The sequence below is a fragment of the Mustela putorius genome, unplaced genomic scaffold (genome assembly GCF_011764305.1).
Source record: "Mustela putorius furo isolate JIRA1106 unplaced genomic scaffold, ASM1176430v1.1 tig00003834_pilon_pilon_pilon, whole genome shotgun sequence".
Classification (NCBI taxonomy): Eukaryota; Metazoa; Chordata; class Mammalia; order Carnivora; family Mustelidae; genus Mustela; species Mustela putorius.
In genome coordinates, this window is record NW_025421987.1 from 22,425,121 (window position 1) to 22,430,631 (window position 5,511).

At 31.9% G+C, this 5,511-nt stretch overlaps 1 pseudogene; it reads left to right on the forward strand.

The window, feature by feature from the left end:
- Window positions 1-4,632: 4,632 nt before the first annotated feature.
- On the forward strand, window positions 4,633-5,265 carry LOC101683930 (annotated as a pseudogene).
- The last annotated feature ends 246 nt before the right edge of the window (window positions 5,266-5,511 follow it).

The following is a 5,511-nucleotide window of genomic DNA, read 5'->3' on the forward strand; positions in this document are numbered from 1 at the left end:
AAAACTTTGTTTAACATTTAAAATCTACTTGGGTGACTTAGTTGATGCACAGTCATTTAATTTCACAAAATGCACTGATTGTTCACATTGGATAAAGCACTGATGGGGATTTAGGGATATCATATAAGTAAAATAACTAATGTTCACAACACTCTAATAAAAACAAAAAACAATAAACAGGAGCAACTATTTTGTTAAAAAGTTGTAATTATAGTAAAAATTCAGGAATGTGAGAAAAACATCCCTGAATATAAGGGAATAAGTTAGATACACATACACTCAAGTGAGTACACTCTAAAGTGGTGACATTTATGGAAAGATCTGAGAGGTGAGAGGGCATCCTGAGAAGTAAACGGGGGCGGGGGGATGAAGAGGCAAAACTCTGGGAAGTATAATGCAAATGAGCCAAGGCAAGAATAAGCCTCCCATTTTTCAGATACAATAAGACAACATTTATAGATAGTGTTTTAGGAATCAAGATACTAATAGGAAATTAGTGCAGAAAATTAACCAGAGTCAAGTTTTTAATCAATGTTTATAAACCATGGTAAGGATTTTTTTTTTATTATTCTCATTGTAATGGGATTTTAATTAAAGAAATGACTGCTCAGATTTTATTTTTTGAAAGATAACTCTGCCTGATGTAGGAAAAATGCACCATAATAGAGTGAAAATAGTAACAAAGAAATACATTCAAATCTTCCAGAACATTAATGTCTTATATTGGATTCAGTAGGTTCAGAGCCTAAAATGGAAATTGTTTGGGATTTATTGAGAGAGTACTCTGAGGAGAAGTCATTGATTTAAGAAGTAGGGAATCAGAACAAAGAAAAAAGAACACAGAAAAGAATCAGAACAAAGAAAAAAGAACAAAGAAAAGAAAAAAGCTTCTTAAAAATGTGATTTCAGGTGAAATTAAACTATATTATTACCTCACTGGGAGCTCTTGAGTCTTTCCCATTTTGAGATGAGGAAATGGGGGTTTGTAGCTCACCAAATAGTCAGCCGATGCACCAGTAAATCATTGAACACAGACCATCAGGAAGATGCCTTTCAAGCATCTCCAGAAAAGGTAACCTCCAGGGACTATCTGGAAAGTTTCAAAGAGGGCCATTAGTCTAACCACCCACAGTAGCGTACAGCTTTAATTAAGGAATTGGTAAATAAAAGGTCAACAAAATAAGTTTTGAAGAAAAAAAAAAGATAATATTAAAAAAACAATAAAATAAATGGTCCTATAATGGTCCATTATAATCATTATATTTGTGGAGAAAATAATTGAACTAAAGAAAAACAGAAGTAGACATTTCTGTAGAAATATCTGTTGTTCTTTGGAATAACAGACTAGGCTCAATGGAGGGACCACTTTATTTTTATTATATTGGTGTTATCAGATAATAATTAAGTATATATTTATGATTCAGGGACAGTTTCCTTTTAGAATAGCTTTACTACAAGATGTTAATGGAAATACCACTATTGAATCATAAAGCATGCTTGCTACGGCACCTAGAAATAAATAATCCCTGAAAAGAATTACCATACGATCATGCTAACCATCGATTCTTCCATTGTATTAAATTAAATCTGCCATTACAATAAATTAGATCACAAAAAAAGCTACTTATTTATACTATATAAGTTTAGGAAAATGTCTCCATAGAATCATAATGTAATATGCTCACAGATATTATCAGAAAGTATAAAAAACTCAGTAAGTAGAATATAAATCTTTCATAAACATGTGATTAAACACATAGTGCATTATATTGTTTAAAAACTTTTAAATAAAATTAATACAGTATATTTCTCTTTGAGTTCACTGCCAAATATAAAAATATTTGTCTATCCTGAAAAATAAATACGCTTATTAAAATTGATAATAGCATCTACATAATCTATTAATTTTCCTTCACCATGGTTGTTAAGAAACCCAGAAAAAATGAATAAAGCAAAATATGCTTAATCTTGGATTCTAATACAAATTATCCTTTTTACCTATCTCCTACATGATTCTTGGGTTTTTAAATATTAAATTCACAATCAAGCTTTTATATGCATTTTCTTGTGAATTTACCACCATCTTATTGACTGAGATTATAGTAGGCATTATAAATAATGCTCAGTAACTTGCATTAGAGCATTTCATTGTGGAATTCTACAAACTGTAAGGACACAATGATAGGAAAACTTAAATTTCTATAAATATCTGGTTTTAAATAAAATCAAAATGAGTTTTCATAATTCATTAAGCAAATGCAATGATAATTTATAATTCTAAGAGGTCAATGTGTATTATGTGATATAACTACAGTATTATTCAGAATCATAATAGCTGTTCTTGTAATAATTCATTGGTACAAAAATGTATTTATTCAAGAAAGTGTATTTGCTTAAATATGTCATTTTCAATATAAAATATTATAATTTGGTAAGTATAAAGTAGGTCATGTTTGGCTCTCATGTTTAAAAATATGATTGGTCTGGGCTTTTATGACTTCCAATTATTGAAATATTAAAGTTAAGAAAGTCAGTATAAATTTATGAGAAGTCAGAACCATAACATTTGTTGTAGGTTTCAGCTGTCATTTAATAGTCATGATTTTTAAATATTTTTGCCAGTTTTTTAGAGGCCAGTGTTCCGCAATAATTTGAGAAATGAATGAAATTAGCACTAGACATTTATGGTACCTTGAATATATTCTTTATTTTACTTACACTTATGGTTATGTCTTTCTTATGTAATAACATCATTTCACATGATGAAAGAATAACTTTTTTAAAATGTCTATTCTAGTGCTTATCGTAGTGCATGAACTATGATAAAACAAACCAAATATCTTTTAGTTGCAATTATTGTCCTGAAAAAGAACACTTAATAGCTTTTATCTTTAATATTTAATTATTTTCTTCATTTATAAAATAAAGAATTTGATAGACTAGAGTTCTGATTCAATCCCAGCCTGGAGATACACGATTCTGTAGTCCATTTACACATGTATGTTGGGGGTAATAAGGACAAGAGCAAACCATGAGTGTAGAATGATGAAGGGGGTTATTAGACAACCAAATTACAATGTCAAAGTAATAATATAATTAAATTTGGTTTCAATTTGTCTGTTACTGATTTCTAAGAAACCTGATTTTATGGACAGTTGCATGGTGGCAAAAGACCCAAACAGTGACAACCTACATACTGAGGCCAATAGTCAGATCATAGTTCCAGTAATCAATCTGAGATAAAACCAGATTCCTATCAGTCACTAGAGATACACAGGAAGAGATCTGACCATCGAATCTCCTGCAGATCTTGAGCACTAGGGCAGGGTCTGCCCTGAATCTCTTTTCCTTCAGAGAATGGAATGGCTTCTCCCAGAGCTAGTGTTACTGCATAGCAGAGCCAAGGTTTATGAAGAAAAAAAGGTTAACTTGGGCAGAGGAAAAAATAATCCTTATTGAAAAACTTTGTTGTCCAGTGCATATTTTTCAGAGTCCTCTTGTTCTCTAGAAGCTCTCACTTTTCATTCCTTTTGAGTTTTATATTTCTATAAGAACTGTGTTGTTGCTGTTTTTTCCTTTTTCAGGAAATTTGCCTTTTAATAATCTAGAAATTCCACCAAGATGATTAGTTAATTGATCTGACTAACCACAATAAACTTTATCTCGACAGAAGTGCACTTCATGGGCTCCTTGACTCAAGTAACATCTTTTCCAGCCTCTGTACACAGTGGAAACAAAATTTTGATGATTTTGTTTTTCTAATTTTAGTATTTCTCTACTATTTTTGTATTTTGGTGTTTTCATACTTTTGGGTTCATTTACAACTAATACCTTATTTGGCATTAGTAGCAGCAATGATTGAAGATTTAGTATTATGATCTGACCATATGTTGAGCTCATTTTAAGCATCTATTTTCTATTGGGTGAAAAACTACAGGAAATCTGATGTGTTGGACTTCTTTATCTGCTTGTATATTTTTCAGTTTTGAGCTCAAAACACTTAAAGTTTTCATTTCACCAGGAATGAAAACAGCTAATTGATAACTAGATGTGTGACTTTTTGTGTTTCTGTGTTTACCATTGACACAAAGCTTAACTTGTAGAATTGAAGCTATAAATTATGTGCCTTTATGTTTATGTGTTGGGAATTCAGAAAGATCTTCACTTTTTGTGTGAGTGTGTCATGCTTCCACTTCTAGAAAGTATTAATAATTTATGTTATAAAGTCTTTTAAATTATAAGTTCTATTCCCATTATATATATGTGGATAAATTTGTATATATTATATATATGTGTTTGTGTGTATATACACACACACAAATGTGTGTATGTATTGATAGAAACTAAATTTTAGAGAAAACTTTTAATTCTTAGAAAAATAAGTTAAAAGATAAATAGGATACCAGTTATTCATTTACTTCCTATATTCTTTTATACAGATATATTATTCAATGTCTGTTTATTGTGTTTCTATCATGTGCTATGAGGTGTCCAAGATAGACAGGATTATAGAGAACCAGAGGGATAAACTCGAGCCTGGACCTTAGAGAGCACTTTGAGAGAACAGTGCTCAACAGAAATGTGATCAGGACAATGGATAACATAGGAAATAAAGAAGTCAATGGCGAAGAAACAAGAGTACGACGTGAACATGGGGAAGCAAAAGAAAGCAAGGAAGTATGCGACTATGAAGCGAATGCTTAGTCTCCGAGATCAGAGGCTTAAAGAAAAGGATAGATTAAAACCTAAAAAAAAAAGAAAAGAAAGATCCCAGTGCACTCAAGGAAAGAGAAGTCCCCCAACATCCTTCCTGCTTATTCTTCCAATATAACACACAGCTGGGCCCACCTTACCACATCCTGGTTGATACCAACTTTATCAACTTTTCCATTAAAGCCAAACTTGACTTAGTACAGTCAATGATGGACTGTCTTTATGCCAAGTGTATCCCTTGTATAACTGACTGTGTAATGGCTGAAATTGAGAAACTGGGGCAGAAGTATCGAGTGGCTCTAAGGATTGCCAAGGATCCAAGATTTGAACGATTACCATGCACACACAAAGGAACCTATGCAGATGACTGCTTAGTGCAGAGAGTAACTCAGCACAAGTGTTACATTGTGGCCACAGTTGACCGAGACCTTAAACGAAGGATCCGGAAGATTCCTGGAGTTCCCATCATGTACATTTCTAACCATAGGTACAACATTGAGTGGATGCCAGATAGATTATGGAGCCCCTCGGTTCTAATTCTTAAAAGATAGAGTTCCTCTGCCTTCCTTTACCAACTCTTTCTATTGCCGGTTCATATTAGCAACATGCTGTAGCATGAATTATTCTTCTTACCCTTTTCCTGTTATGAGCTTAGTATGATTAAATACACTCACTTTTTGATATTGTTTGAAATTGATATTTTGTATCATTTTAAATATTGTTGCTTTTTTTATAAATCAGATGATTGCTCATAAAAAAAAAAGTCAATGGCTATGAAGCAATCAAAAGAAAAGGAAT